Source organism: Notamacropus eugenii, chromosome 7 (assembly GCF_028372415.1).
Source record: "Notamacropus eugenii isolate mMacEug1 chromosome 7, mMacEug1.pri_v2, whole genome shotgun sequence".
NCBI lineage: Eukaryota > Metazoa > Chordata > Mammalia > Diprotodontia > Macropodidae > Notamacropus > Notamacropus eugenii.
Window position 1 is genome coordinate 102,920,654 of NC_092878.1, and position 10,837 is coordinate 102,931,490.

The 10,837-nt window shown below is 38.0% G+C and overlaps 1 long non-coding RNA gene across 1 annotated transcript; it reads right to left on the reverse strand.

The window, feature by feature from the left end:
- Positions 1-198: 198 nt before the first annotated feature.
- LOC140514107 (uncharacterized) lies at positions 199-10,596 on the reverse strand. The gene is made up of 3 exons (XR_011970438.1): positions 10,320-10,596; positions 1,614-1,806; positions 199-359 (listed from the first exon to the last, which is right to left on the reverse strand). It is a non-coding gene; the product is annotated as an uncharacterized lncRNA (long non-coding RNA).
- Positions 10,597-10,837: the final 241 nt, after the last annotated feature.

The window sequence follows — 10,837 nt, forward strand, 5'->3', positions numbered from 1 at the left end:
ATCATTTTAAATATATAATAAAGTTATTATGTAAATTTATTTTTTCCTTTTCTTTCCCCCTCCCACTCTAGAGATAGCAATCATTAGGCACAAATATGTGTGAGTATACACACACACACACATATACACCCTCATACACACATTTATATGTATACATACACACGTATGTATACATATGTGAAATCACTGTAAGTATATTTACCAGTTCCTTCTCTGGATTCAGGGTGCAGTTAGCATCTTCCTTCACTTCAGCCTTCTCTGGCATCTTCTAAGACTCAGTTCAAATTCTCCCTTCCCCAGGTTGAGAACATCTCTCGAGAGCAGAAGTATCAGACCTATGATCAGCCAGCAATACTCCCCTGGCAGGGACCAGATTAAAATGTAATTTGAAATATTTAACAAAATAAGTAAAAATATAATAAAACATTGGTAATGTTAATATGTGGTTTTCTAAGTCAACATGCACCCGCAGGGATCATTGTATGCAGTCACTAAACACTAATCTGTTTCTATTTGAGTTTGATGCCAGTGTTGTAGAAGACTTTGAAGTTTATGATGCACTTTCCCCAGAAAAACCCTATGAAGCAGGTAATGCAAGCATTATTGTATTGTATTATGTTACGTAACATTATATTACATTACATTATATGATGTTATGTTATGCTATGCTACGTAATGCTATATTAATTATATTATATCTATATTATATTATACTATGTTGTGTTATATTAATTATATATTATATTATGTCATATCATGTCATATCATATCATATCATTATATTATAATGGATATTAACAATGAGGATGGTTTTTGTCATCTGTCATTCTTTAGTAGCCAGATCTCCAAGATAAAAGTAAAGAAGGCAATGTTTTTAAGAAGCCTCTCAGTAGCATACAGTAGTTAACACAGCGGGGATTCTGAAGGGTTAGGTTTCTTCTGCTCAATCTTTGCCATCTGGACTTTGAAAGTCACTTCATATATCTTTAGTATAGATATGTCAGCTGGGAGTTTCCATGGAAGTTGGGTAATTTTCAAATTGCTAAGTGTTTCCTTCAGGGCTGTGCAGTTCTTATGCTTTGTGATATATTTAATACTCTGAAACACTCGCAATGAAAGTGGTAGACCTAAGGTCACATTACGTCATTATTATATTATTCTTCTCCTTTGCCTTGAAATTTCTTCCCTAGGTCAATGCCCTCCCACTGTCCCCAAGTGCTCTGATTCCCCTCTTCTGAGGCAGGATGAATGGTCTCTCCAAATTGCAGATCCTTGCAGATTACAACATTTGAAAGTTTCCCAACTCCCTTTACAGAATGCATTTGGGAGCATTCATCAGTGGTACCCACTGGGTAAGACCCACCACTGAAATACGATTATCCATTTTCTCCCCTTTTAGAATCCCTCCCTTTGCCTCCTTGCCCATTCTCCTGTAGGCTTTCTTCTTCCTAAGAGACTACGAGTTATTTTCCCTTTATTGTTAGCCCTTTGACTTGACTAGGCTACATCACATATTCCTCTCTATATTCTTCCTCTGCTACCCTTTTATTCATCTCCCATTTTATAATTTAATCCCACAAAAACAAATGAACAAAAAGAAACCATTGATTCACCTGTAGGCAAGATGTTGAGACGTTTAGTCCATGATATTTCAGATTTGTTTTTTTAGGATCACTTCTATTTGACATCTACTTTCACCTTTGTCTTCTTGTGTGTATTTAAAAAGAAATCTCTGAAAGGTCTTTCTGTTAATTTGTTATTGTTAAGATCCTTGATTGTTCTTACTTGTTTACCTTCGTTGTGCATCTGTTTAAAAATCAAATAATTGATCCAGGTCAGTTTTTCTTTTATTTTTCCATTTAATCATTTAATAGCACTTAGCTGTTTTTATTTTATTTTGTATTTTTTAAATTTATTTATTTTATTTTAGTTTTCAACATTCATTTCCACAAGATTTTGTGTTCCAAATTTTCTCCCCATCTCTCCCCTCCCCTAGCCCCAAGACACTGTGCATTCTGGTTATCTCTTCCTCCAATCTGCCCTCCCTTCTGTCATACTCCTCCCTTCCCTTATCCCCATCTTCTCTTTTTTCTTATAGGGCAAGATAAATTTCTATACCCCTTACCTGTATTTCTTATTTCCCAGTTGCATGTAAAAGCAATTCTCAACAGTTGTTCCCAAAACTTTGAGTTCCAACTTCTCTCCCTTCCTCCCTCCTCACCCATCCTCATTGAGAAGGCAGGCAATTCATATAAGCTATACATGTGTAGTTATGCAAAAGACTTCCACAATAGTCATGTTGTGAAAGACTAACTATATTTCCCTCCATCTTATCCTGCCCCCACTTATTCTATTCTCTCTTTTGACCTTGTCCCTCCCCTTAAGTGTTTACTTCTAATTACTCCCTCCTGCTATTTGCCCTCCCTTCTATCATTCCCCCCACCCCACTTATCCCCTTTTCCCCTACTTTCCTATAGTGTAGGATAGATCTTCATACCAAATTAAGTGTGCATGTTATTCCCTCCTTAAACCAAATGTGATGATAGTAAGCCTCACTTTTTCCCCTCTCACCTTCCCCCTTTCCTCCTCCATTGAAAAAGCTTTTTCTTGCCTCTTTTATGAGAGATAATTTACCTCATTTCATTTTTCCCTTTCTCCTCCCAATATATCCCTCTCTCACCCCTTAATTTTATTTCTTTACATATCATCCTTTCCTATTCAACTCACCCTGTGCCCTCTGTCTATATGTATATAATTCCTCCAACTACCCAAATATTGAGAAAAGTCTCAAGAGTTACAAATATTATCTTTCCATGTAGAAATGCAAACAGTTCAACTTTGGCAAGTCCCTTATGATTTTGATTTCCTATTTACCTTTTCATGCTTCTCTTGATTCTTGTGTTTGAAAGTCAAATTTTCTTCAAGAGACTTGAAAGTCCTCTATTTCATTGAATGTCTACTTATTCTCCTAAAGTATTATATTCATTTTTGCTTAATTTTAATCCTAGTTTCTTTGATTTCTGGAATATCATATTCTAAATTCTTCGATTCCTTAATGTAGAAGCTGCTAGATCTTGTGTTATCCTGATTGTATTTCCACAATACTCAAAATGCTTCTTTCTGGCTGCTTGCAATATTTTCTCCTTGACCTGGGAACTCTGGAATTTGGCTACAATATTCCTAGGAGCTTTCCTTTTGGGATCTCTTTCAAGTGGTGATTGGTGGATTCTTTCAATATTTATTTTACTCTTTGGTTCTATAATATCAGGGCAGTCAGGTCAGTTTTTCTTTCTATGAATGTTTACAATACCTCTTTCTTATTGAATATTCACTTTTTCCCCAATTATGTTTAAGCTTAGATTTGCATGGTAGGTCACCTTGGATTGCATCTTAAACTCATTTGCTCTTTGAAATATATTCTGCCCTTCCATCCTGTGGTTACTGGTAGGTGAAGGGGAAGCTAGGTGGTACAGTGGATAGAGCACCAGTGCAGGAGTTAGGAGGACCTGAGTTCAAATCTCACCTCAGACACTTGACCCTCACTGGCTGTGTGACCTTGGGCAAGTCACTTAACCCCAGTTGCTTCATCCTGGGTCATCTCTAGTCATCCTGATGAATATCTAGTCACTAGATTCAGACAGTTCTGGAGGTAAAATGAGGCTGGTGACCTGCACAGCCCTCACTCACTCAAAACAAAGTCAAGTGCAAGTCATGTCATTATTTCTCTGATGACATGGTCTTCTTTGGCAACAAAGGATGAGCACACACACACAGCACACACACACACACACACACACACACACACACACACTGGCAGGTGGAGAATAATCTTGTGTTATGAGAATTTCTTTTATATTTGAAAGTCTTTCTACTGGTTACCCTCAGAATTTGTATTTGTCTTTGGAATTGTTCAATTTAAACTCTATGTGCCTTGGAGTTTTCAGCATAGGTAATCTTTTTTGGATTTTGTTTTGTTTTTCCCTGGAATTGATCTGTGGCTTCTTTCCATCAGCATTTTGTTTTCTGTGTTCAGAAATTCTGACTAGTTTTCTTTTATTATTTCTTGCATTGTGGCATTCAGATTTTTTGACTTGTCATTCTGCTGGGAATCCTATAATCTCTATGATGTCTATATGCATCTCATCTTTGAGATCAATATGTTTTGACATGAACAGAGATCATATTTTCTTTTAAAGTTATTACTTTTTGCTTCTCTTCTTTCCATGTCCTTCATATCCGTGTATGTATATTCCTAATCAGTTATTTTCTATTTTGTTTCTTTAGTAAGATTTATCTTTGTTTTAAGTTTTTCTATTTTGCCAATGATTTCTGCTGTGAAAACTGTAACTTCTTCTTTCAGAATTCTTATTTCTGTTTCAAACCATTCAGGAACATCCTGCTGGGATTCTATGTTTTCTTGAAAATTCACGGGATCTTTTGTCTTGTAATATTTATTCATGGATATCTGGATTCTTTTACTTGAATACGAAGGTATATTCCCTTCTGTTATCAATATCTTCCCACTGGTTTTTTTATTATGCTCAAGGTCTTTAATGGAGATTTCTTCCTCCTGAGAGCTTTGATAATTTCTTTCTTATTTCTTTCTTTCATTCTCTTTTTCTTATATTTCCCTTTTGCTCACTTTCTGACTTCTTCATCTTTGATTGTGGTTTCCCTGAGGTCCAAACCTCAAAGGTGTCATGCTGGGCAGTTCACATTCTATATATCTTAATCTCTGCCTCAAGCGACTTCTAGGGATTCTTGATATCCTAGACCCTGGAAACAGTTGAAATTGCTGTATTTCTTCAGTATAACTCCTTGTATCCCCAGTGCTTAGCATAGTGCCTGCAAAATAGTAGGCACTTAAATGTTTATAGAATTTTAGAAAGGTATAAAATGTCACTGAGATCAAAGAAACATCTAGTCTTCCATCTTATTGACCATGAAACCCAGAAATCTCACTATTATAATGATGGGGTTCAGATTCTGGGAACCTCCCTGAACTCCCCTTGAATCTTCCCACTTAACCTGGCTTTTCATACTCAGATCTGTTACCCTTAACCTAGCCTGGCCCTTTTTGTCTGTTATCTCTGAATTGTCTCCACTTGCTTCCCACCCAAGCCCTTCAGTGTCTGATATCACTTGATTGCCTCCAGCTGTTTCCAACCTTTGACCAAAATCACCCCAGTCCCCTGGTAATTGTAATTCCATAACAGTTTTGATATAAATGTGAGATATATCCCTATACTTGTATATTTTCCACTTTAAATGTTTAAAATTCTTTTTTAAATTTAAAATTAGTTGTTTAGTTTTTTATTTTCCTTAACTACATGTAAAAACAATTCTTAACATACTTTTTAAAAAAATTTTGAGTTCCAAATTCTATTCCTTCTTCCCCACCCTACTCCCCTCTCCCCATTGAGAAGGTAAGCAATTTGATATATAGGTTACACGTGTAGTTATGCAAAACATATTAAAATATTTAAAATTCTTTAAAAAAAAGAAATTTCATTGTAGGCTCCATAAGTACGGGGTACACTGGTTTCACATGTGCTATGTGTCTTGAGGTCCCCTCCAAACTTTAGCACCATGCTGATCTCACAACTGGTGCTCAGCAAATGACTAACTGATTTTTACACAAACTATATGAATTCTATCGCAGATATAAATAAATTACAAAATTGTAGCACCTCAGAGTTGGAAGAAACATCAAAGGTCATCTAGGTCAGCCTCTGCCTTAACCATAATGCCCTCAACAAACATTTATTAGGTGATTCCTGCATGTAGATCATTGTACTAGGTACTGGGAAAGTTATAAAAGTCCCACGAGACATGATATCTTCCCTTCTTGAGTTTGTGGTCTAGTCTTGGAAAAAACACTAAGCTATAATAATGCAATATTATCATACATTCATGAAAGCATTACAAAACAAAGTTTTATATGAGGTCCAAGGGAAGTGGGGAGCCCTAGGCAAGTCTTATTAGAGAAAGTAATATTTAAAGAATGGGTAGAAATTTATTAGATGAAGAGGGGAAGGGAGAACTTGCCAGACATAGAACATGAGTACAGAGAGATGAGAAGTTGGTTTGTGTCTGAGGTAAAGAGACTGTAACTGGTCTGGAGCAAAGACTATTATAAAGAAGAAGTGAGAAAAAGATAGAAAGGTAGAGAACTGATAGACAAGTAACTGAATATAAATGGAACTTGGTAGGCAATAAGGAGTCACTGAATATTTTTGAGCAGAGGAATGATCTGACCAGATCTATGCAGAGATTATTCTGGTAGCAATAAAAAAGAACTATAAGGTAATTATTAAAATAATTTAGGTGAGTGGTCACAAAGCCCTCACCTACAGTGCTAACAATGGGTAATATTGGGGGGGGGGGGAACAATATTTGATTTAGAGTCAAAAGACCTTGGTTTAAATCCTGAGTCTACTGTTTCCTATCTGTGTGACCTTGGGAAAATTACTTGGATACTCTTGTCTTCAGTTGCCTCATCTGTTGAGTGATGGGGAACTCATACCAGAGTCAATTATTTTTCTGGATTTTTGATTATTTCCAGATTAGATCTCCCTATCTTGCTGAGGCTAGGAGTATATTGGCCACTCATCAGCCCAGTCTTATGGATAATTGCCATGGAAGGTCCAAACTGGACTTGTTTATCCCCTCTTAGGTGAAGAGTCCACTATAGTAGTGCAGGACTCATTGCTGACACCAAATTGGCTTAGCCCACCATGACTTAGAGCACCAGAGCTCAATCTCCCCGGTGGCAGGGCTTGCCATCATGTACCACCATTCTCAGCCAATTATTTTCTCAAGAAGGACATTGAACTTGAAGATACAGATAAAGAAAACTTTTTTGAAGCTCTGAGGATGTAAATATTTTAAAATGCTTTTGTATGTTATTCCCGCAAACTCCCTATGAAGGACCTGGCAGTAGGCAGGATTATTTGTACTTTAATAATAATAATTATTGTTATTATCAGTTTTCCTTTTACAGCACTTTTAAATTCAGCTTTTAAATGCAATTCAGAGGTTATCTCATTTGATTTTTTTAATCACAGCCATGTGGGCTAGGAAATGTACGTATCACTATGCCCATTTTAGAGATGATATAGATAAGTTTTACAGATTAAGGAACTTTCCCAGGATCACACAGCAAGTAAGTAAAGAATTTATGCTCAAGCCCAGGTCTGCAGGCCTTTGCCTTTCTACAGTACCATCCTCCTTATTTGTTTAAAAAATATTTTGAATTAAGTACTCTGTTGGAACTTCACATTGATCAAGTTTGGCTCTAAAGTTGAGAAGAGGAAATATGTCTCTCCTTCACCCCCTTCTTCATATGCGTGGGAGATTATGAATTATTGAATATATTCTCAAGCTCATTTCACATTGTAAAGCTTTTCTTTTTCTTTTTCTTTTGATAACTTTCTGGAGAAGGAAGGAGAGAAAGAATTTTTTAGGGAGGAAAGTGATATAAAAGCAAAAAATATCAAAAAATTCTTTTTAAAAATAATGAATATCAGTAAAGAACAGCAAGGTGGCACAGTGGACAGAGCGCTGGGTCTGGAGTCAGGAAGATTCAGGACAATGAGTCTCCCTGAGTTCAAATCTGGCTTCAGACAATTTCTCGATGTATGACTCTGGACAAGTTACTTAAGTCTGTTTGCCTCAGTTTCCTCATTTGTAAAATAAGCTAGAGAAGGAAACAGCAAACCACTTTAGTATCTCTGCCAAGAAAATGCTGAATGGGGTCCCAAAGAGTCAGACAAGGCCGAAATGACTGAACAACGAAAATCAGTAAAACCAGCTAAATTTGCCAGATAACTATTTATACTTAAATAAACTAATTCCAATGCAAAAAGTACCATAATAATTTTTCAGTCCCTGCTGAGATGCAATTCTTTATTTGCCCATTCATTCTTAATGGGTGGGGAAACCAAGGCACAGTACCCTCCCTAAAGTCTTAAGAGTTTCTTGGAGGTGAAGCAGGCACAGATTTCACATTTCCCAAATTCATGTTCATTGGAGATCATCCATCTATCTGTCAGCAAGCACTGATTAACCATTTGCTACATGCCAGACACCACGCAAGACACAGGGGACACAATGATAAATACTAGACAGTATTTCTCTCTTGGTCTGCTGCCTGTGTGAGAAGCAATGATGTGTTATGAGAGAGACTGATTCAAGTATTCTGTATGTCTTGAAAGAATCAAGGATCTTATTACTGTTTTAGCAGGGTGTCTGAAAATTTCTGAGGAGGCTTTGTTTCAGTTATTTCTCAAATTTCATTATAGTCTAAGGAAAGAACCATTCAAGAGGCTTTTTTAGTGAGAGGCGGGAGAAAGGAGCTAAGGGTATGGAATGAAAGGAAAACCTCAAAATCCTGCTAGCATCAGGAGATGGAGAATAAAGGACACTGGCCAGAGAACATTAGAAGAAAAATATTTGTCAGTGGCATTCAAAAGAATCACAGAATCTTAAGCCTGAAAGTGACTACATTACATACAGATGAGGAAACTGAGCCTAGAGAGGAGAAGTGATTGGTCCACTCTTTCCCTCTTCCCACCCTCATGTATCACCAATAGAATTAAAATGTCTTCCTGAGAGCAAACAATCTGCTTATTGAATGGTTAATGGTGAAGGTGAGATTGGAACCCATGTGTGTAGTGACTCCTGGGACAATATTAACTATTTGTCAAGCTCCATCCCTCAGATTTTGATATTAGACTAATTGCTTCCAAGAATGAATCATTTTGTTGATGGTACTGGGCAAGGAGGGGGAGACAGAGAGAGAGAGAGACAGAGACAGTGAGACAGGAGAGACACAGAGAGACAGAGAGACAGAGACAGTGAGACAGGAGAGAAGAAAGAAGAGAAAGAATGGAAGGAGAGGGAGAAGGGAGAGGAGGCAAGGGCAAGAGTGAGGGGAGAGAAGGATGTAAGGGAGAGAAAAAAAGAGGGAGAGAGAGAGAAAAAAGAGGGAGGGAGAGAGGGAACAAAGGGAGAAAAAGAGGGAGAGAAGAAAAGTGAGAGAAAGAGGGAAGGAGAGAAAGGAAGGAAGGAAAAAAGGAAAGAGGAAAATAGGGAAGAAAAAAGGAAAGAAAAGAAAGAGGGAATGAAGGAAAGAAGGAAAGAAAAAGACAAAGAGAGAGGGGGAGGAGAGACAGGAGAGAATGATGGAGAGACAACAGTAGAAAAGGCAATTGGCTATCCACCAAGACTAGAGGGTAGCATCCGTGAGTACTTTTGTGCCTCCAGACTTAGATTAATGAGCTCTGGGTAACAACTGCTTGGTCCATCCTAAGCATAAAACAATTCTCACCCACCCTTCTAGGGCACCAGAATCACTACAGTTTTTGAATTTCAGCTTCTAAAGATCCATTGATTTCACTGGTGTGGACACACCCTTTGTGGATACAGACCACACCCCATTTGTGCTTTCACTAAATGGTGCCATGAGTTACTCTTGCCAAAAAAATTCATCCCTTGATGGTCTGTTAGTGATGAGCCTCTCTGACCTTGGCCATTATGGCCCTTAGAGAGCAGGTACAGACAGAGTTCACCACTAGGCCCACACTAGAAACTTTCCCGGCTTGAGAAAAATAATAATAAAAAGTCTCCCTCTGGTGATGCAACCCTCCAGAGCCACTGGTCAGGCTCACTTCATGAGACCCTGCAGTCAAAGAATCATTTTCTTTTAGAATGTCATTAGCTTCCCCTTACCGAATTCTAGTTGTCAAGGAATTATTTCCTTTCTTAAGTTTTCAAATCTCTGTTTCAAGTTGGTTAACTTTCTTTTCATAATTTTCTTGATTTGCTTGGATTGCTCTTTTTTTTCTAATTTTTCCTCTATCTCTTTTATTTGATCTTTCAAGTCCTTTTTAAGCTCTTGCAAAAAGTCTTTTTGTGCTTGGGACCATTGGATGCTCCTCATTGAAAAAGGAGTAGCTTTTTTAGCTCCATAATCTTCCTCTGAATATGCATCCTGTCCCCATAGTAGCTGTCTATGGCTGAATTCTTTCTTCTTTACTTGCTCATTTTTATCTTGTTTTTAGCAGCTATTGGTATAATCAGTTCTAGTCCCAAGGTGTGCAGAATGATGCTCCAAGCCTCAGGACCTTCTAACTGTTATTTTCTGAGGTGTCTCTCTGGACCCAAACCTTAGACTCTTCTCTCCACTCCTAAGCCACACTGTCTTACAGATGATCTAGCTACTAGAGCTATCCTCTCTACCTTGAAACTGAAACCAGGGAATTGGCTCTCCAGGGTCACACAGCCAGCAGGGTCCCCCACCCTGCTACCATACTCACCAGATGTGTGCTAGTTCCTCCCCGCAGCCACAGTCCAGGATGCATCTGGTCAGCATAACTCTGTTTGGCATCCCTTGACAGTAAAGGGTCCTTCAGTCTTCTCCTACTTAACCTTCTGACCCACACACAGTCCATGTAATGGTCACTGACGCTACCTCCCAATCCAGCTGTCCCCAAAGCTTGTTGGTTGATTCCATAGTGTCAGCCTGGAGGTATTTGCACTTCACTCTGGCCCAACATCCACTCCCTGGAGGTCAGGTCTTTCCTTGGTACTTCTTAGATGGTCTAAGGAGAACAAGCAACAAATAGAACAGTCTACTTCAACTTTTGTTTATTTGCACTGCTCAACATTTCCTTTGAGGTGATATTCTGTCTTTTTTTGTGGAGGAAATCTGAAGAGCCAGAAGTTTTTGAACTATTCCACCATCTTCCCAGAATCCTCTCTCAAGAATTATTCTCATAAAAAGGAAAGCAGCATGGTATAAGGCAAAGAGAAACTAGCTCTAGAGTCAAAGAAT